Raw genomic sequence first — 23,640 nt, 5'->3', positions numbered from 1 at the left:
TTTTGTAAAAATACTTTGATAAAAGTTCTTTAGTAAACGTACTTTTCTATTAAAATGCTTTTGTGTAAAAGTACTTTTATAAGAAAGGTTTCGTATAAAACTGCTTTCATAAAAGTAATTCCACAGTAGTCCACTAATAAACATGTATGGCAACAGCTTTGTAGGCAGAGTTCCCTCTCAAAGAATGAAAACTAAGCAGTCTAATGTTATTCATTCTTACTCGTTCTTACCAAACTAAACAATAAATAAAACAATGAGGCCCAGAGAAATAACCGAACATGGCGCAAGTTGCTTCTGTATCTCAATGATTCATCCAGTGGATATTTAGGGAGTTTTAACTCAACTGCAGATAGTTAAGAAAAATCAGGGGTTTAGATTAAGTTTGTATATCAGTGCATTTAATGCCTTGATTGTTTGGAGGGTCTTTTGGCTATTTCCTCGATTTAATTTAACATCTTGTTATCTAATTGCCTGGGAAAACTCAGAAAAGCGGTCTGTCTTTTCATTTTCCAATGTAAACAGTGTCTGTAGCAATACCGTCATGTTTTTACTAAATCGAAACGGAGGATAAATACCAAAACAACCTTGAAAACAACCACAAAGGTCTTAAGCTTGAATAGACAGCTTTTCTGGTGCGTGACAGACCACCCGACCACGTACGATGATTCCATCTAAAGCAGAACAAGGTACTCCCATTGAACAGAAACTCTCAAAAAGGGCAGACCTGGAAGTGGCGAAGTTTTGCATATTTTCAGTTACAAATGTAAGGTAACTGTTTCAAAAACCATGTGCATTGGCAATTCGTATTAATATTCTAAATTCAACTTCTTCATCAATGCCATTGCCTGATATCTAGAGGGATTCCTTTTGACAATATTTCTCAAATCCTTTCTTTCTCTTATCCCTCATGGACCATGGTGACTACTGAATCTTCAGACTTCAGAGCATGTTTGGAAAACACGTAGATTCGCATCATTTCATGATCAACATATAATAGAGACTGAATTCAGGGGTAAGCCTCCTGATACAAAATCATGCATTTCAGAGCACAAGGTAATTCCTATGAAAGAACACCACCTATATGACATGCAAAGGTGCTACTCTAATAATGCATTATGCATCTGATCTAACAAAATAAATGATTAGGACTTGGAAAAAATCAGACAGACTAGATTGGAATAACTGGCAGAACAAGTACTATGAACACTAGAAGATGCTTTTGTGGAGATGTAACACTAATCCAGGCTTATTTAAGCACTGATTATTTTATTTATTGCCAATGAGATTATAATATATACATCAATTTGACTAGTGTAATACCCTTGGTTCACTAATGTGTATCTCAAGTACTTGTAGATGGGAGACAACTCTGTGTGACAAATAAATTAAAAAAAAAAAAAACAAAATGGTTAGATCTGCTTCCAATCAAGTTAAAAGGAAAATTTTGCAAGATGGATAGAAGGTCAACAATGTTTTATGGATAAGAGTGTTTGGCTGCCGAAAAAACAAGTAAAGAAAAGAATCATCATCATACAAGTCTTTTATTCTTATTTTTTTTGAAGCCTAGATAGGCAAATTCATTAAGGAGAACTCAGAGAAACATCTGAAGCAATACAATCTGAAAGAAAATCAGGGCAGACGACCTTGTGTGAACCATTTGAGATTTTAAACCAAACTTAGAAAGGAGATGCCCAGCTTTATTGGCATTCCTTGGGTGTAATTCACTAAGAGCTTCATTCTACTTAAGTATAATATTTTTTTACCTAAAAACAGAAATAATTTTGAAGTCTCAAATTTTAATGAGTATAACTCCCCAGATAAAGTGGAATGGTTAAAAGGATTTGAGTAGCCAACCACATAGTTTATTGCATTTTTTTCTTTTTTTTTTTCGTATTCTGTAATCACAAAAACCTTTACACATGATTTGGTTGTAGGAGAAATAGATCTGGGTTTTGGAAGAAGAGTTGTAAGTAGGTACTTGTTAAAGATGCATATGAGAGTGAAAGACAAAAGATGTTCTTTCCTTCTTATCTGTAGAGAGTTCCTGATGAAATGTCTATACCCCATAATTGGACCTTTCAGACATGCAAACAACATTCTTCGCAAATCCGCAAATACATTTTATACAAGTTATACACCTCAAATCAAAAGTTAGAATTAAATGATTTAAGGGCTTGTAATTTAACAATGAATGACACTAATAGAATTGGAATGGAAAAACACTACTCATGTAACCGACCCCATATAGTTGCACAAGGCTTAGGTGATGATGATAATGATAAGACCACAACTCACATGCTAGATCATCCAATCCTAATTTGTCAAATTTCAGTCCACAGTCCCCTTCCACATGGCAAGAGAAAGAATTCTTTTCTGCGAATTTTTTTGTCATTGAAAAGTTCAGAAGTTCAATATCATGAGATAATGTGGAAAAACTGGTAAGTACAATATATGTGGGCATATAGAAAGTGTCATCTAGGCTGGTAACACATGATCAGTAGAGGGGATTATCAATGTGAAAGAAGTATGATTGGCCACTAGTAGCCCTCCATATAACTAGTGTCAAGAGGACTAATTTACTTGTTTTAAGATTATTCAGAGAAAGGACAACTGAGCTTTAAAGAAAGGACAATACTATCCTCCCCCATCATGCGGAAAAAGCAATTTTGTAAGTTTGTAAGTTCCAATTTCTGAAAAAAACAGATTCCTGATTTTGGCCATTGAATACTGCTTACAAGATGATCAAGCATTCTGTTACTCTTGTAACAGAAACATAAAATGAGGTGAATCCAAATCATCAGAAACTTTTTCTGTTTTCAGGGTCGGGGTGCTTATTGGGGGTTCACAGAGATCTCTCTTCCTGGACCAACTATGAGGTTTAGGTTTTCAGTATTTCAGCACATCAGATAATGCCCTTATTTGTGGTAGTAATGCTTCTGTAATTATATTTAACACATTCACTTTAGCTGACAACTCATCACCTGGAAACACTCCACTTTATACTTTACTTAGGGAGGACAAAACAACAAAACTACCACCTTGATACATTGGTTAAAATAGTCAAATTATTTAATATCTGTGGAGCTTAAGATTATGTACTCAATTAGTAAATGTAAAGGAGGCCAATCATCGGGAATGCTGTCAACTTGGGCGGAAGGCCCAACAAGTAGAACCAAACTCAACAGACCACAAAACGCAGTAGCGTAATAGCGCACATATTCTTGCAAACCCGAGAAACAGCAAGACTTCCACACTCACTATTTGAATTCAAAAAGTGAATTCAGTGGTCGATGCCTCACCTAAATTAAAGCCAGATCCCCATCCACAAAACTAGAGCCAAGCCATCATCCTGAGTCAATAGCAAACCAGTCATCATTACCAAACCCCTAGTGACAGCTGCAATTTACATTCACTCCAAATAAGAAAAAATAGCACCTCCCTTTAAAGGTCGCCACATTGCAATAAAAGATCAAGTGAAGAACTGTCTCCTCATTGATGTTGCACAAGAGACAATAGCTTTTCAAGTTGAAACCTCTAATCTTCAAGTGATCGATGGTGAAAATACTGTAATGACCTACCAGCCAAGCAAAAGATTCCACCCTTGGAGGTGTTGGGTTACCCCACACCTTTTATCTGGCCTGAACCCATATTATCTCTAACTAACGCCTTGTAAAATGACTTCACCAAGAACCGTCCATCTTTGCATTCTTTCCACCAGAGGCCATCACCATTAGATGTACAAATGGTGGAACTTTCTAATTTTTCCAAGGCAGCTGGCCTAGCCTAAACCAGAACCATAAACTGAGTTCATTTCCAACCTGTTCTACCTCTTCCCCTAATGCTCACCACTCCCATATTGTCCACATAGAAATCTACTCCCCAAAACATCCACAAAGCTATTAGGAATCATCATACAACTCAAAAAGGCTCCCTCTCACATTAATCCTTCTCCAAGTCATTCCATAGAAAGTTTAGACTTCCTTCCCTATCCCACATTTTCCAATTACTTGAAATTTTCTTGAGCTTGCTCTTTTCCACCCAAGAAAAATAACCCCATTATTTTGCCTCCTTCAATGTCTTCACTTATGTGTTGCTCAATAAAGGCTGCTCCCCCTCCTCTACTTCAATTGAGGTGCTTCACCCTCAGAACCAACATCTCAAACAGCACCCTTAGCGACCAAACTAGCCTCACCAACTGCCACCAACTCCTCTCCCTCCTTGCCACCATCTTGATTTGAAGAGGAGTTGAAAGTCAACAAGGACTGGTCACCACCATCAACAACTAATCTTTCTCTTCCCCCTCTCTCTTTAAAGATTAAATACCCACCTCCACAGAAACCTTCTCCCCAAGCTCTTGATTTGAATTTGATGTTTTTCAATATCTTAGTTGAATAACTCAAAACAAGAGAGGATGAGGAGGATGTCACCCATAGAATTAGAGTAAGATGGGCACATTGGAGAGCTACATCTAGAGACTTATGTAGTAGATGAGAGACTTATGTAGTAGATGATTACCATTTTGATTAAAAAGAAAGTTCTATAAATCAGTTAGCTAGCTATGCTATACAGAGCAAAGCATCGGGCAGCCAAAATACATGTCCAACAAAATGAGTGAAGCATAAATGTGTAAGAAAGCATTTTAATTAAGCCATTCTTTATTTCCAACACCATGTGACCAACTAAATCTCTATTTACAAGAGAAACTGGGTCAAATGGCAAAGAGTAGAAACTTTGGGAAACAGTTTACCAAGAGATCAAGGATCAATGATTAAAGCTTGAATACTTCAAAAAGACTGATGAGTTTGGGTCCAAGTTTTGTGGTGTGCTATTCTTCATTTTCCTTTGGTAGTCAGCATTGCAAGTAGTGCCTATAGTGGAAATTAGAGTGCATGAACTAAATTTTGAGAAAGGAGTTTGTATATTTAATGCAGTGTTAATGCTATTTTTATTACTATTATTATTGTTGTTGTCATCGCTATTGTTCCTTTGATTGGTGCTTTTCGTTCTTTACTATTATTGCTGATCTACATTCCAAGTTAATGAAGAGCAAGTTAGCATGTGTTTGGAACCATGGGCATTTATTGAATTAACATTGCCACATAGGCACCACTACAGCATTTTCCCATTATGTGGATCTGTACGCATAGAGACTTGCAAAAGCAAATCTTGATTTATGTGCACGCCTATTGTTGGGGCAAGCTTCATTTTAGTGCCTCACCCAACGGATAGGCATTTATTCACTGTTTTGCTGATGTGGTGCCTAATAGCGCCCAAGTAAATTTCATTTCCATAGTTTTATTATTTTTGGTAATAAAGAAAAAAAATCTAAAAGAAATAAGCAGAGGAGATATGTCAAACCAAAATTTTATGTTTTATTATTGTTGATTACATTTCAGTTTTTCTATAGGAGATCAAACATAATTCATAAGACTCCAATCATTCAAAAATTCCTTTTTTTCACTTTTGTACTATAAGAACCACTAAAAACAACAAACAAGTAAATACCAACTAAAACTATGGTCATAAAATAAAATTTGAATCTCTTTGTCAAAGATTAAGAGAATTTGAGAGGTTTTATGATATGATAAGAGGATGGGAGAAAGGATGGGTTAGGCCTAACCCGAAGTCAACAGTAAATTATTTTATTGAGATGATATGCAATATCCATTAATTAATGTTAATATAAATAAATAGTTGTATAAAATTAAAAGTTTTAAGCAAGCCAAGGCAAAGAAAACAACTAATCTTTGTAATAGAAAACCAATAATTCACTTTCTCAATGACATTGATTTAATTAATATTTTAGACATACCTCAGCATGATAGGTTAAAAAAACCAAGGTCTCACTAAAATGCCTTGACCATATCATCCACACTAATTTTCCTAGTCTTAACTTTTTAAAAGGTAAATAAAAAAGAAATTTATTAAAATACAAAAAAGAGAGAGGATAAGAGAAGAAGAACCTATAGAATCCAAACCCAATCACCATAACCTGAAACAACACCAGACTTTCATCCTCCCCAGTCATGGAATTCCCATAGAAAAACCATCAAATGGTGAGAAAACCAAACCTTTCGCAACTTTTCCACCTCTCCCTCCCCTGCCCTTGCCCCTCACACTCTTAAAACCTCTTCCCCTTCCTTTTGTTAGAACATCCACATAGACATCCATTAAATCGTTCAATTACCTTATATTTACTAAAGCAGAGAGAAAACTACAAATAGTAGAATTAAAAATAAACATTGATGGGAATTTAGGACTAGCACCAATAGGAGATTAAATTGGAGAAGGCTAGTACAGTTTGTGAGTGTGCATCAAAAACCACTTGGGCTAGTAAGAAATGGTTTGATGCAAATAGTTGGTTTTAAGCCACAGACAAAAATCGTTTTGTTACCATGCACAACTGTGGGCACTGAAACAAAAATCGTTTTGCACATTGTTTAAAATTAATAGTTTTTGTTAAGTGGATCATCAAAAAATACCCCTTGGTGCCATCAAGGAGAAAAGGGCGTCTAAAGCAAGAATATATTCAAAATTTCCAAAGAATATCCTTGAGTGATCAACAGCATGCTCTTGAGCCAAGCTTTCCACTGATTTGCATCAGTAGCATCCTAATTCATGATTGAAGCAAGATAAGGGCAACAAATGCATCAGCTGTTACAGTTTATATTAACTTCATTTGTTCCTTGATATTGGGGTTGAGTGTACAAGAGTACAAAAAGAATGATAACAACTTGACATCATCAACTATTCGCTTCTATCTTCTCCTAAATGATCACTTTATTTGAAGTAGATCAAGGTACATAATTCTGTTTATCAAGGTTGAATGTTGCATCAAAAAGACCAAGCCATATGTTAAGTTAATCTTATGTCACGTTGATTTCTACGATAAATGTTATGATGGAAGAGCATGTGGTTCCACTCATAATAGCTGTTGCTATTGCAACTAAATTGCATCTTGAAACAAAAATTTGCCACTTCCAAAATCTCCAGGTCCATTGTAACCTTAAATGCTACATTAAAAGATAACACTAAAAGATAAACAAATAACTAAAAACCATACTTGAAAACTCAAAATTTGTTGACAATCACCACCCAGGGAAAAAAGTTAAGATGAGTGAAAAATACCTAGGCCCCCTTTTCTATGAACCAAGTAGAAATTTTGCCTTATTTGAAACTGTATCATTATTAATTTTTTTTATCAATTAGATGATTATTAATTTTTAAGTTGTCTAAATTGCAAAACAAAATAGAGCTGAAATAATCTCTTCTTTTTTCTTGATGGATAAAGAGAACTGTAATAAACCTAGAACCAGTTAACAAACTTCCATGTTAAATAGCAAAGTAGTCAATGGTTAGGGAATTTTACCAAATATCTTCATAATCTTTCTTTTCAAATTGTTTCTTACCATATGCTGATCTCTATATACATATAGATAGATAGATAGATATAACTTGATAACTAACTCTCTAAAACTATCACTGATTAGTTGAGACAAATAAAAAAGAAACATCAAACCTTATTCATCAAGAATATCCATCTACCTTAAAAAAATTCCCTTAATGCCTTGAGGAGTAAGGAGATTCTAGTTTCTACACAACTTCCCGTATTTGATTCAGAAGGGAAAAAACAAGGTCACTACTCAATTTTGGTGCACGGAAATCCTGGGACTTGGGAGGGTGCACTGGAACAAGGTCACTACTCAATTATGATGAATCTCAAATTAATTAAGATGCAACAAACTAACGCTAGAACTAAACAAAGAAAACTCAAACGTTACAAGTCAGGTGATGATTGTGGCATAGTTATTCCTACGTTTTCTTTGTACCAATTAGTTACGATTGACCTTTAGATAACCTTTATGATATATTGTACTTTAAACTAATTAAGAATTGCGTATTTTTATTTTTAGTTTTATAAATCATTTCTTAGTGGTTTCTTTCTAAAATGGTTCTCCTTTTTGTCTTTTCTTTGTTTGCATTAGAAAAAAGTAGCGTCTAGAATTTTTCTAATTTCTATTTTAAATTTCAACTCTAGTAATCTAAGTTAGTGGGCATATTAAAAAAAAAAGAAAAAAATGTATCGAAGAAAAAAGAGAAAAAAGAGAGTGATGATATCAGTGGAACTTGATACTGTTTTCTGTTGAGCTGTAGGTCCACAATTGCTCCATGATATTTGTTTTAATCCACTAATGATATTAGTGGATTAATACTGTTTACTGAAGTTCTATTTGTAACAATGATATAAGAATTCCATGTGAATAAACATTTTGCATGGTAAATCTCAGATAGTGTGTCGCCATTGTTGTAAGACAGTAGTTGGGACAGAAGATGTTACGATGGTGTCTCCAACAATACAAGAAGATGAAGATGGTGAAATATAATCTTAATATTTCAAACTTTGGACCATGTGATACCACCATAGATCACCGTCTAACCAAGCTGGTTTATTCCCAGATGAAGATGAAGCCATTGTTATTGTTGTGAAAAACCCATCAACTAAAGCAGTCAGATGTATATCGTCCAAATCTACAGTCTCAACATTTGAAGTTCCAAATGGTGATGTGGGTATAAATCAGACAATACAGCATTGCATGCATACGCAACGTATCAGATACCAATGAATCAACAATTCTAAGTCTCATTAAATCAAGCACCAAGAAGTGATAAGAGTTGTGCCAACTCCTTTCCATAAATTCCACATATATAAAGGCCTGAAGGATCCGACTACGAGGACCCAGATTTTTAAAACAATAGCGTTTCTATGACTGGCTGGATATAAATGGAGTAAGACACAGATATGGATAGCTAAACGCTAGCTCTAGTCAATGAAGAAATAAATCACTTTGTCCCCTACTACTAGACGCCAGACCGAAGGTCCCTGCAGCTATAAATGGGCAGATTGTACCTCTCAACAATTTATTTATTGGTTGTAATAAAAGGAAAAGAGAAACTCAGTTTCCCTCGTTCTTCCCTCCTCTTCTTATTGATCTTTAGTCCCAACAATAGAGGAGTAGGCTCTTATCTTAGCTGGCAGTCTCACAAAAGTACTAGTCAAGCTCCTTACAGTCTATAGTATGAGACTGTCTTGCACCATTTAAAGTACCTGTCTAACTATCTTTAGCCTGGTAATTACCTACTGACTCAAACTTATTAGCCCTAGAAAAAGGTGAGGGATGATGTAAACCGGAGCAGCAGGACATACAAATAAACCCACACTCATTACGGAATTCATTATCTGTTATTTTGTACTTGTGAATATCCTAAATGCTTGAACATCAACACACATTCTCCAGAATGCTGGTTATGTAGTACATTTTCCTCAGAACTTCATGCATGCAATGGAGAAACCCTTTTCAGTTGCATCTATCAAACTATCATTGCTTGTGATGGTTAGATTCGAACTACCATAGTCTATACACCCACCACTGTTGTAAATAAAGTAATAAACTACAGAGAAACCATAACCAAGAGAATCAAATGCATGAAATCACTGTGTATTAACCACCTAAAAGGATCCAACAGCAAGGTGGGCAGTCCAGAAAAGTGTTCACAACAACGTAGGGGTTCTTACCTCGTCAAAAAAATGAGGTGAGGTCTTCCATTTTCTTTTGAGGCTTGAGCCTAAAGTTACCTCGTCAAAAAAATGAGGTGAGGTCTTCCATTTTCTTTTGAGGCTTGAGCCTAAAGTTTAATACCCAGAAAGAAAGACGACAACATCATTGCCTCATTTTTGCCTTCAAATGGCAACGATCCCAGTTTCTTCAGATTCATCCAATAATGTGGAGACCGGAGAGGATACAGGAGACCAAGTTTCTGTATAGAAAGATGAAGCTTGTCATCAATAAAGCAAGTTCTGAAATCTTCAAATGAGGGATAACTCAGAACCCGATCTGAAGTTGATAAGAACTGCAGGAAATAATACTTTTCAAGAATGTAACCATGAAGCACCAACACCAACACGGCTTCTAGTCTAGATATCTACTGATCAGTAGAAATAATATGCTCAACGAAAATAACATGCAATATGGATTCATAGGTTGGCGTTAGCATAAGAAAGTAATCACTTAAGAAAAGAAAAAAAAAAAATAGCTTAGAACCGAAGATACCGACCAGGATTATATATAACAGGAGAAGAACGACATAAAATGGAACAGGAGCTCGGAAATGAAAAGGTGTAACAAGATCTTACCTATTAAATAGCTTACACTTCTATGAGAGCATGTCCATGGCTGGAACCTCGATTTGAATATCATACCCATCTGCTCACAAGCGGCTAATATATATAAAGAAACAACGAGAGAGGCCGAAGAACCAAAATGGAGAGTTTAAAAGAAAACTGCAAGAGTGGACAAAGAACCAAAGTGGAAAATCTCCATATCTACGACCATCCACCATGAGCAGCTTCCCGAGATCTAATCGTCTTTCAAGCAGGCCATGATAATGGAAACAGATCCCCACCAAAGAAAGACAAAAAACCGTTGTTTCTTCAGAACTACGGCTCAAATCTGCAGATCGACCAGGACCCATTTGCACTCCGAGTGCAAGCATCCAGATTCCGGCCAGATCCGGTGAAAAACGAACTCCAATGACCAGCGAATCATCAGTCGCATGCGCACGAAATAAAAAAGAAGAATGGTTAATAAAGAACGAAAACTAAGAGAAAACAAAATTGATGAACTGGTCCATACGGTTTTCGTTAAATCCACACAGTGAACAGGCGTACCTTCTGCGGTTAGCCACTTCGTTCGTCCTCTACTAGAGTACCATCAAAAGTCACGCTTTCAAGCCTTCAACGAAACTTAAAAATGATTAAAAAACGAACTAATTCACTGTTTCACAAATATAATAACTAATACCAAGACCAACAAATTAAAACCTGCATGGTCAATTGATCTCGATTTCGCTACCAGAAAATAAACGCAAAGGTAAACAGATCTTCCTTTCTTCTTCACCCTTAGCACCGACCCGTAAAGAAGGTAAGGAGAACATGACAGACTGAAAGTGGAAGAGACAGACAAGATAAGATTAGAAGCGAGCGAACGATAAGACTGCTTGATGTGTCGTTACCTTGCTATCTTTTCCTCTTTCTCCCATTTATTTTAACCTTTTCATTTTCCCTTTTCCTGGACAGACGACAGGCAGATGGAGAGAGAGAGAGAGAGAAGGAAAGCAAAAAAAAAATCATATGGGACTGCATCACCAGGCCGGGAAACGACCAGAGAGGCCGGATTCCGGCACCGGAAGCTGACAGAAAGAGAAGTGAGCACGCACCGGCAACAGCATACCATTATACAATTGTCTGTGTGTGCTCACTCTCTTCTGTCAGTCTCTAGCGTCCCAGAAAAAATAAACCCGGAAAAGCTTTCCCAGAATGGAAATAAATAACCATCAAAAGAGTCAGATCTGGAGAAACAGAGACACCCATTTACGGAAAGGTATCAGAAGCCGTGAAACTCACGAACTCAATTGCACTCCTCCTTTTAAGACGAGAGGACGATTTTAGGGTTTATGTAGACGAATCCACGAAGCCCTTTTTGTGTCTCGTGAGTTCTCTCCCTCTCTTCTTTTCTTTCCATTTTTTTTTTTTTTAATTTTCTCTCTCTCTCTACCTTTGTAAGTAATTAGTGATTAGTCTATCTATTTCCCAATTCCCATGCAACCGCACACGTGTCGATGGCACGTACCCTGAAAGAATTTGAACCACTGCAGAACTTCCGGTGAAGGGGTAGATAAACTGATAAGGGTTTTTACAGAAGGCAAGCGAGAGAGAGAGAGAGAGGTGATGAGGCTGCTGCGTGCGCTGCTTTCATATCACTCGTTTTGGCAGAGGCAGAGAGACAAAAGAATACACGGAGCCCTTCGGGAAGCGAAACGGGCCTGTGTAGGGAGGATTGGTTGGCTGGGATCGTCTGGCTACGTGTTCCTTAAAATGCGATTGACTTTTCATTATATTTGCAACCCTTGATTTGACTGGTGCAGAGGACTTATGGCCATTGATTGACATGAAAGGGGACCCGCTGTCGGTGCTGATAGCCCTTATTGGCCTGTGCGGATGGGACTGCGTCAAATGGGGAGACAGGATAAAGACGGGCTCTTTTAAATTCTTTGGTGCATCTATTTATTATTCTACAGTAATGGTTCTGCTGCAGTGTAATGGACTATAGTGAATTGATTACTCTTAGAAGAGGAGAGACACAGACACCCTCACCCATTGGAATGCTGGAATCGGTTTGTGTTATTTTATATTGTGTAGTCCATACTATATCCACGTCGTCTGTATGAAAGAAGAGAGTAGTTAATTACTAGACTCACTCATAGAGATAGAGTGTACCTCCTTACAGGTTCATTAATTACCTCACATACCCCACTTATGGGTTCTCTCTCTCCCCTTTTCTGTTTTCCCTTTTGCGGTGGGAGAGAGAAGGGTTAAGAATGTTCATCATTTCTCTATCTTTCTCTCTCAAATAACCATGAAGCTAATTGTTTTAAACGTGTTCTATTCATTGGAAGTAATGAGGAAGTGGTACAGTAAATGAGAAACTGGTGGTACACATTTGTCATATCTAGAACATTTACTACACTAACTTCAATCTAATTGGATGCTCTCAACCACCTGTGAAGAGGCAGATCAGGGTGTGTTTATAAGAGCAAAGTATATAGTATAATCAAGGTTCAAAATATCTTGGTAAACGTGTATTGGGTTATATCGATTTTTTTTTTAATTTGATTCAGAGGGATCAGTTTAAAGTCCATCTATCTCCTAAACTAATCAAAACCCTAATACACTCTATATAGGGACATATCGAGAAACTCCCGATAATGATAAATATCAGTCTTTATAACAAAGATTGTTTCATAAATGGACCATATATAACAAAGATTGTTTCATAAAATTGACTCTCAAGTACGAAAGTCTTTTGTGTCCCAAGCTGTGGGGTCCATATATAATTCATCTATTCAGTCATTCAATAAGCTTTGTTAAGGTTCTTTTACCATAGGGTCCCTATACCATGTAATGCTTATTTGACTAAATGACTAGTCGACCCAAGATCCATATACATTGGCATATAATGTCTGGTGGGAAAAGACAAAGTGTTTCATTACAAAAGTTCTATCAACATAAAATAAAATAATGCTAAAATGGAAACGTAAAAATAACGCTACCCTCAAGTCTGTTGGGCTTTTTCATAATTTTTCATTACTATATTTCCCTCATTTTCTTTTTTTTTTTCCTTTTTCGTGAATTTTTAATATGTGGGATCTGTAGAATGGAGAGAGAGAAAAAAAATCAGCAAATGGGAAAGTATAGCCTTTAACTTTAACCAAATATTATAGAAAAGGTGGGTAAATTAATCTATATATATCCACCTAGGTTAAAGTGATTTCTAGTTATGTCAACCTCTTCTTTCACTAGTTTTATATTCGATCTATTTGGTTTGGTGGGAATCAAAATTAAGCCAACAAGTGAATTCAAGTGATTTTCATTTCTTGTGTTTGTCTAAACACAACAAAAACCATTTTCCAATATTGTTTACAATGGCCCCAGCAGAAAAAAAAATGTCCATGAATGCTGACAAACTACTCAGAGGGGAGGCACCAGAAGTCTGGATGTAGAAGGCTTTAACAGGGCAGAATTGTGACTGATTTATCAAATTAGGATGTGCCCATATCAAATTACTTCAAGCTAGCTATAAGTTTAAAAAATTAATCAAGTCAATGGATCCAATTGGAATAGGTTAGTATTTCCCATGTTGACTGGTTGATGTACAGCTTATGGATATAAGAACCAAACCCTTTTTTGCTTTTTTTTTTTTGAGCTCCTGTATAAAAAAAGAATTTCATCACAAGGGGTCCATGTGAAAATGAAGTCATCTTCACAGAAGCACTAAGTCATCTTATTCCAATGGGCTCCAACTTGTGTAGCGAGAGGTGCATGAGAATGTACAAATAGGTACTGTATTATTGTGCTTGAACTTCGAAACAGTATTGCGTCTGGCGTTTATTGTGGGAAATATTCACATAGTCAAAGTGCTTTGGTACCTTTCTGTCCTACTCAAAGTACTCAGCACCAATCCCACTCTGAATTTACTCCAAAGTTGTATTTTCAAAAGCATTTTTCTGCGCTTTTCACTCATCATGAGAAGAAAGTTAGACCCTTATCATCTCGGCCCCCTCTTGTTGGGGAAGGAGAGGTCATCCAAGCAATTGATTGGATAGGGTCCATAGGGATTCCCTTATTAGCAACCTATACCTATGTATCCTTTACCAAGAAACCCGCTAGATATCCTCCATAAGCTACACAACAATTAAGCAGGGTTGGGGGATGTCAACTGATGACCCATCACAATATTCATCCATATATATATAGCTCCAAGAGTAAGTAAGTAAAATTTTTATTCATATTTTGTGTGAAACCCTTTGTATATATGAAGAAACTTACTTAAGATTTCTTATTAAATAAAACAAGTTTTTTCATTGATAAAAAGTGTTACCCAATTAGCTAGTCTTAATTTGTATATCCTTCTCTCTATATGGGGGGCTACAATTTTTATCTTGCTCAATATGGTCAGGCCAAACAACAAGGTGGCCTTATCCTTTATCTAGACACAACAATGTTTCAGAGTGTTATCTTTTCACACGCAACAACAACCAAACAGCCCATGTGTACCACTATCGTTCTCTATTGACCCATAAAATTTGAGCTTATGGGTCTTTTACCATGTGCAAGGAAAAATCTTTTGTTTTTCTCAGTGTTGTCAGACCTGGATCAGATAGGACAGTCAAATGGTGAATTCCTAACACTCTGAGCCTTCTGGGTCTCAATCTTTATGACAATTTTTACAAGCTGAACGATTAAACCTCCTCCGGTGATCCGATCAGCTTAATTTCTGGTTTCCAGTCCAATCCAATCTGGGTTCCAGAACACACTGTTTGGTTTATATTTGTTTATTTATTTAGAAATTTTATATGGTTAAGCATGCTGCATAAACAGACAGAACCAACCTTATTTGGGCTTGGACCACTAAGTATTTGAATTTGATGAGGGAAACAAATTAAGAGCTAGAGTCATATTGTTGCAAGCCAAATTCAATTCTGTTTTTTGGTGTTCATCATCTGCCTCCTCTGCACAAAAATAAGCACTCTGACTGATCCCCACAGAAAACCGCCACCCACCAAGTGTCCGTTAGAGACAATGAATTTTAATTTGGGTTTCCAAAGTTAATGGGCACAAGAAGCTTACGCACTTGCTCTTGGTGGATCAAGGAAAAAGCTCTTAATCCCATGTAATTAACAATAAGATTAATATAATGCAAAGTTCTGGGTCAAAAGAAACCTTCATGGGATTCTCAACAAATGCATATATAAACATCTAAAAACCAGTAAACAATTGCAGAATCATTGATACATCACCTTTATTGGATTAAAGCATCGTTTGTGTGGCGCAAAATCCTAAAACAACCTAGCTTTTGATCCAATTTAGATACTGAACACTGTTACGGACATATGTATTAAATTAAATTAATTTGGAGGGGGAGGGACCATCTAATTTAATAGCAACGGAGGAGGGACCATTTAATATTTTAGTGAGAAATTGTTTTAGATGTACGCGTGGAGGGGGGAGGGAGGAGGGAGTCAAAACTCCAAAAACTGTAGAGATTCTAAATCTCAATTGATTGATTATTTTGTTTATTTATTACACAAAGTGTGCAACACAACACTCCTCCCTTAGTCCCTTAGCCATTCCAGAGAAGAGACCGTACCTGCAGGGAGATGTGGTAAGTTTGTTGAAAGCTTTTAATATGGCGTAGGGATTTGTTTGCCGCTTCGGGCGCCCGGACTCGCGGAAGGGGGAGATCCGGCCAACCATATATAAAAACAACTTTATAGAACAGAAGAAAAGCAAGAGAAAAGCTGATCAGGCCATCAGAGCGGATGTGGATCGGAATTAGATAAAGAGGAACCAAGCTCGAAATGTGGGGTTGGTACACGTGGGAGCAACTTTGGTTGAGAGAATAGATTAATGGGGTTTTCATTGATTCTGCCCAACTTTAGTGTTAGGCATGTAGTGGATCGGATTTGGTCTGGATCCAGGTTGATAGGTCTGCTAATTTATTAATTTAGTACAACTTTTAGCCTAGGATTCTTCTTCGGAACGGGTTAGGATCCCTGGGTAATGGATACAGATCGTGTTAGAGTCGGGTCGTTGTCAAATCCGGAAATACTAGTCGGGTGTACATTGTATTCTAGTTTAGCTCCTTGTCATGTACAGGTAAACCCAATACAATCACATATTTCAATGTTTTGGGGTTGAAGAAAAACAACAACAATTGTTCATCCTTCCATGTCCACGGTCCACCCCATGTAAAATGTCTATATAACCATAACTACAAGTGAAGCATGTCTATTTCCAATTACTATGTACTTGGTACATGAATCCACATAGATGTTTGCATGCATCGATGTATGTATGCATGATTGTATGTATGTATTTGCATGACCTCATCCGATTCATTTAGGATATGCTCTTGAATTATATCAAGGTCTGAATACTCAACTGGATCTCATTTTTGGACCCTAATAAGATTAACCCATTCAAGCCCACTTCTATCATCAATCGGGTCTGACCTTTGAGGATTTTTAAGTAGCACATACAATTAGGGGAAAATTACCAAAAAAAGGCATAGTTTTAATTTCCTATGCCAACTTCTAGGGCAGTGCAGGTAATTCTTTGTACTAATTGTCCTTAATTCTAGGTTACAATAAAAAAAAAAAAAAAGAAGATAGAAAAATAAGGACACTTCTAGGGCAGTGCAGGTAATTCTTTCTTCAAGTTAGCCTGTTAGGGTCATGTTGTTCAAAATACAAATGGATAAATGATTAAATACTAAATAAAAATAAATATAGAAAAATAAAAAATACATATTTTCACTTGTATAAAGTACATACAAAAAAGTAAAATAAAGCAAAAAAAACTTCATATTTGGTGAAGTTCTCCCAACAATAATAACAATCAATAGAGAAGGCTATCAAATATCTAGAAAGCCATTTTAGAAGCAGTTTTGCAGTAGAGATTGAATATAATTAAAGAGGAACTAGTGTGGGCATAAACTTTCATTCATACCTTTTTTTTTTTGCAAATATTCTATTCCACATTCTGTGATTGTAAGTGAAGGTATAATAATACTAATAATAATAATAATAAAATTGTTGAAACCTTCCTTGAAGTTTTCTAATTGCAATCACCTCCCTTGGACTTTTTGACCCAATTGCAAGTAGACCCCCTTTGCTAGAATCATCTAACAAAAGGTAAGAAAATGTCCAAAATACTCATGCAATTACTATTGAAACTAGTTAAAGTTGCATCTTTACCTTTGGGTGATTGATATAAAGGACAAATTCGAAAAATAAATCAATTTTAGGAAAGAGATTGGAAAGGTTTGAGCTAGCCATTCATATAAAGAGAAAATTTGGAGAATAAACATTTTGGCCAAAACTAATTGCATGGATATTTTGAACAATTCAATGCCTCTTTTTAGAGGATTCTATCAAAGGGGATCTACTTGCAATTATGTCAAAAAAGTTCAAGGAGGTGATTACAACTACCAAACTCCAAGGGGTGGATGACATTGATAATTTCTTTGTAGTCAGAACTCATGTTTAGGTTTTTCGAGCTGGATGAAGTGACAATCTAGGTAACACCGGCGAGACATCATGTGTGTGTGGGTGAACTCGGAGTAAAGGAGAGGGAGGGTTGGTTGAAGAGATGTCTGGTTGGTGAGCTTGAAGGGGAAATTCACTGGTCAGAGGAGTTACAACGTCAAGTCTCGAAGTTTTGGAACTGCGGATCAGTATTGGAGTTTAGGCAGCTGGCGAGAGGTCGCGTTTTGGTGATTTTGAACTCCAACCTTGAGACTATCTTTCTAGTGGGGAAAAGCCCATTCCGAATCGAAGGGAAGTCCTTATCTATTGGGCAGACCTTGAAGCGATGAGGTTGTTGATCTAGGCAAAAGCATCATATGAGATTCCTAAATCTATGATGATGGAGATATTAGGGTTGGTCTTTGTGGTTAACTTCGTGGTGGAAGGTCCAAAATTTGTAGTTGTAAAGCTGGAGAGGACCCTTTGGTGGGTAGTGGTGGAAGAAGAGGGGAATAGGGGAGGAGAAGCTATTTTTTGTTCTCATGAATATGCAAGTCAGGCAAGGAAGACAGAGGAAAGTGGGGAGGCCTCAGAGGAGGATATTGGTTTTGAAGGGGAGATCTCAAAGAAGAAGAAGAAGAAACTTGATTCTGGCCAAGGTGCACACTATTTTGATAAGGAATCGGAGAAACTTGATTTTGGCCAAGAATTCTGCAAAGAAAGTTAGCTTGAGGACGGTTAGGGGTGAAAAGAAAAACAAAAAAATCTAACCAACCAAAACCAAACTAAAAAATTGGTTAACCGAATTGGTCGGTTCAATTTCGGTTTGATATTCTAAAAAAACTAACAATTCCGGTTCGGTTTTGATTAACCTTTTAAAAAATCAGCGATTAACCGAACCAACTGGTATATGTATGCTAATATATATTTATATTATATTTTTATATATTTTTTTAAATCGAATACCCTTTTCTAATCTTCCTCTCTTCGAATCTAATTAACCTAAACGCTTTTTCCTTTCTCTCTCACTCTTAATTCTCAGTCTCTTGATTCTCTCATCTCTCTTTTTCTTTCCCAGACTGACCAATGGCCTCTGGGCTCCCATTGACGACCTCCGAGTTCTCAGTCTCTCATCTCTCAGTTCTCTCTCTCATCTCTCTTCTTCTTCCCCAATGGGAAAAAATCCCAGACCGACCAATAGCCTCCCACTAACAACCTTCAATCGACCGACGGTCTCTCAGTTCTCTCTCTATCTCTCTCTCTCTGTCACTCTCTCTTAGTTCTCACTTCTCACTCAGTCTCTCAGAGTCTCAATCTCTCATCTCTCTCAGTCACTCACTCACTCTCTCAGTCTCTCATCTCTCTTCGTCTTCCCCAACAAGAAAAAGTAGGTTGTTCATCAATCTCTCAGTACTCTCTCTCAATGCATAAAAAAACCGAAAAATCTAGACCGTTTGCATCGGTTCGGTTTTGGTTCAAATACTTAAAAAACCAAACATGTCAGTTTGGTTCAAAAATAACCCCACGGTTCGGTTAACTGAACCATGAGAACCCCTTAGGATGGTGTTCAGAAAATTGGGAGAAAGGAGGGTTCGCTATCGGTGCAGATGGTTAATCACCCATTTGGGGTACAAAACCAATTGTCTGTGACGACGCTGGAAGTGGGTGGGGTAAAGGCTTTAGCCACTATTTCTGTGGGAAGAAAAGGGGAAGAAAAGGGGAAGATAAGAGGGCCAGAGGAAGGAAACCCCTTTGGAAACCCAATTTTTGGGGTTAGGAGCTCAAAGGAACAAGAGACAAGGATTGTGGAATCTCGAGTTGAAAGAGACCTCCAGATAACGAAATATGTTGGATTACATTTTTGGGGAGGGGAATAATTCGCGAGGGTGATGTTTTGGAGGTTCAAAACCAAAGCAAAAGAGGAGAAACATACAAATAGGATTGATAGTGATGAAGAAGATTTCTACTTAGAAAATGATTCTTTGAACGACGCAAATGAAGCATTTAGGTTTGGTGGCATGCAGGAATGGCAATGGGTAGGGTACCCATTCAAATTGCCCTACCCATTCCCAAACACACCTCCTATGTATCCCTGATTCCAAACCCATCTAACTTTTCCTCTCAATTTCCCATGCCCGTCCCGACCTATCCCACCCGTTAAACCCCTTGACCAAAGGTTTTCTACTAAAATAAAGCTTCTTAATGCTTATAGTGTGACTTGAACTTAGACCAATTAATGATAGCACCAAATCTCTTAACACTACTTTAAGCCACTAAGCCATCTCGCCCTGTGTGTTATTTAATGAAATAACATAGATTTTATTAACTTTTGTTTTCATCAAAACAATCAAGACATGTATATAATTAACAATTCCAACTAAAAATTAAAAGACCTAATATTTAAAATTAGCATTTTATAACTAAATGAAATAAATAATCTATTAAATCCAAATTTACATCAAATGATGATTTTAATCCCAACAAATTTATACAAATAAAATATTAATAATATAATAATTATCTTAGTACTTAAAATTTATAAATTTGTGCATGATATATAATATAATAGATTAATAGGTTCATACTTATGCATCCCGGGTGTCGAGTATTGGATACCCTAAAGTCAAAACCCAAACCCGTCCCAAACCCTATAGGGTTTTAATCTAAAATCCCAAACCCGTCTCAAACCCTATAGGTTTTAATCTAAAGTCCCAAACCCTATAGTGTTTGGATAAACGGATCCTATTAGGGTCGGGATGCATCGAGTACCCAAAATTGCCATCCCTAGTGGCATGCCTGGAAGTAGAAAACTGAGAAGACTCATTGACTTCTATGTGGATAACTCAGTCAAAGCGGACTTAAGGGGAAAGAAGGTTGTAAGAGGTAGAGGAAGAGGGGGAAGAGGCAAGGCTCCGATGTAGTTGTTGTGTGGAGGTTTAGAAGCAACAGACTCTTGTTGCCTTGAGGTGGCTATGATGTACATTTCTGTATTGGTATATGAACTCACATATTGGTCCATGTCGTAACTAAATATGTGTTAAGGAACCATTCAACCTCAAAGATTAGGCTGTTAGGTGAGGTCATTGAATAGGTTTTTATTCTCTAACATGCTCCCTCACACGAAAGCCAATTGGGCTTGAAACATGGATAAGTGCAAGCCCACCCAAATCTTGTGCTGAAATTAATAAATTATAATGGGGGTGGTGATTAGGGAGGTCAACAGGTTGGGTTCGGCATGGGTTTGCCTCAACCCTAACCTGACCCTTCAGAGTCTCAACCCGAACCTGACCCACCCCACCTTAAAAATACACTATTTCCAAACCCAACCCGACCATATAGGATCTAACCCGATACCGATGCAACCTAACCCATAGCATTTTAGTTGTATTTTTTTAACATGTTTTGAAGACCTAAAATCCATTAATTTAAGTTTGGAAATTGTTTTATAGATTCTAAGTTGTCACTTTTTCCATTTTAAAAAAGAAAAAAAATCAAAACCAACATGTAAATAAATCTTAAATTGTAAGGCTATAGAGTTAGAAGTCAAAAAGTTATAAGGATACTTCATATATATGTAGGGTATCATGACCCATTGGGACGGGCCAGCCAAAACCCAAACCCGACTTGGGTTGAAGAATCAAAACCCTAACCCAAACCTAAATCCAAATATGCTGACCCTAACCCAACCCTATAGGTCAAGTCAAGCCAGGTTTACCATTTAACCTGCCCATTGACATCCCTAGCAGTGATGATCAAACACTAGATCACTTGGTCAAATAGGTTCTAATACTATGTCAATGAACCATTCAACCTAAAATCTTAAAGCTGTTAGGTGAGGTCCATGAATAGTTTTTATTCTCTAACATGGTGTTTCAACATTGGTGGTTTCTTTTCTTTTGTGTTGTTCTTTGGGTTTATGAGTGCTTTGCTCCTGGATGTATAGTTCTTGTATACATTTTATTTTAATAAATTTTACCTTACCTTTAAAAAAAAAAAAAAGAAGTGTCCTTTTGTAGATCATGATAGAGTACTTTTATGTCCTTAGGCTAATCCCATCTTCACTTTAATTCATGTCAGAAAGGAAATCTGGTCTCACAAACTCAGGGGTATGTTTGGTACCATTGCTGTCTTAAATCTGTTAGGTGAGGTCCATGAATAGGTTTTATTCTCTAACATGGTGTTTCAACATTGGTGATTTCTTTTCTTTTATGTTGTTCTTTGGGTTGATGAGTGCTTTGCTCCTGGATGTATAGCCCTTGTATACATTTTATTTTAACAAATTTTACCTTACCTTTTTTTTTTTAAAAAAAAAAAGAAGGGTCGTTTTGTAGATAATGATAAAGTACTTTTATGTCCTTAGGCTAATCCCATCTTCACTTTAATTCATGTCAGAAAGGAAATCTGGTCTCACAAACTCAGGGGTATGTTTGGTACCATTGCTGTTACCAGCTGAAACCCTGCCACATCAGTGCCACCTAGGAGTTTTGAATTGCAGTGGGAATTTTTTATTTGGTTGAGACTTTTAACTCAAAACAGTCAAAAAACATTTTGTTTGAAAATAGCAATGAGGGGGCGTTGGAGGAAACGTCAAAATTAGGTTTCCCTCAATAGCCATTGTGTCTCACAATGTTTTAGCTGATATGGCACTTACTTGTCATCTGATGTGGCATGGTGATGAATTGATATGGCGCATCATGTATCACACAACACTTCAACGTGATTGGTGTTACACCGGAGAAAAATAAAATCTGATGAAATCCTCAATTCGAAAAATTCTTGTCAATTAGATTGGCATAACAATAGTTGGAAGTGTGATTGGTGTTACATAGAATTAAAAAGTTTACTTCAATGTGAAACAAGACATACCAAACACATCTACTATAAACACCTAGTCAGCATTTCTGTTGGGAGTCTTGAGACTATAAACATTAAATGTTAATGTTTATAGTCTCAAAATGTTTCAGCCTGAAATGACAATGACACCAAACACAACCTAGATTGTTCAGTCCATCAGGTGCAATAAGGAGATGGCATAACTCAAAGAACAAAGTCTTTTTTTTTAGATCATATGAGCTATCAAGGGATTTTAGTGTCTTGTTTATCATTCATAAGAATAAAATTGCATATCATAAATTCCACAATTAAAAAATTTTGATAGGGTGCACGTTTTATGTCTTTATTATCAGCATAAAATAATTTTGAAAAATAACCTCGAGAGTATCTTGTAATTATTTTAGTATTGAAGATGATCATTGTCTAATCCTTAATTAACTATGAAATCCTATTAACTGTATTTGAAAGACAATGAACACAACCAGACACTTCGACTGCATGCGACACTTTATAAATAAATTGAAGATATATAGTTGTCTGTAATGGAAAAATATCTGTTGGAGTTATCTACCTTATAAACTAATGTTGGAAGGACTGTCAATTAACTCCGAAAGTTGGATACTAAATTTGACTATTTGGAAGTTAGAACTTGAATCCAATCAGTACTTGGATTAGATGTGGATTTAACCCCATCCGATCCGATTAAAATTCAAGTTTGATAAAAATTATTATTTTATGTATATATACACATATATATATATATATATATTATAATTGATAAATTTAATATTTTGTATTTATATAATGAGACTTTTTAATTAAGGTTTTTAAAAACTTTTTAATTTTTTGGTCATTAAAATATAATAAAATAGTGAGAGATTAAATTCGAATCTAATCCAAAATCCAACATAATAATTGGATGCGGATGCAGATCTAGAGGTTTCATAATCAGATATGGATGCAGATGCGATTGTCTCAGATCCATTATATGTTGGATTTATAAATTTTTGTTTCAAACATTTCTTTTGAGTGATTAATTTTTATATAACATATTATATTAGTGTTACATATTTGTGTATGTAATATGCTTCTAAAGATAAAGCAATGTGTAACATTATATTAAATATAACATAGAAAATGCCTCAAGCAATAAATTAGGCTAAC

General features: G+C 36.4%; 1 long non-coding RNA gene across 6 annotated transcripts; it reads right to left on the bottom strand.

Annotated features, from left to right (window-relative positions):
* Nucleotides 1-477: 477 nt before the first annotated feature.
* Nucleotides 478-11,833, bottom strand: LOC104610719 (uncharacterized). Of its 6 annotated transcripts, none has more exons than XR_016079752.1 (5): nt 11,688-11,833; nt 10,880-10,998; nt 10,193-10,790; nt 9,575-9,816; nt 478-1,021 (listed from the first exon to the last, which is right to left on the bottom strand). It is a non-coding gene; the product is annotated as an uncharacterized LOC104610719 (long non-coding RNA). The 6 variants fall into 6 exon arrangements; XR_016079751.1 differs by lacking the exon at nt 11,688-11,833 and adding an exon at nt 11,462-11,608; XR_737483.2 differs by lacking the exon at nt 11,688-11,833 and adding an exon at nt 11,071-11,441.
* Between the last annotated feature and the right edge of the window lie 11,807 nt (nt 11,834-23,640).

The sequence above is a fragment of the Nelumbo nucifera genome, chromosome 8 (genome assembly GCF_055504915.1).
Source record: "Nelumbo nucifera cultivar China Antique chromosome 8, China Antique-T2T, whole genome shotgun sequence".
In the NCBI taxonomy this organism is placed as follows: Eukaryota; Viridiplantae; Streptophyta; class Magnoliopsida; order Proteales; family Nelumbonaceae; genus Nelumbo; species Nelumbo nucifera.
Note: the sequence above shows the minus strand (reverse complement) of the source record. Positions and strands in the feature narration are given on the sequence as shown.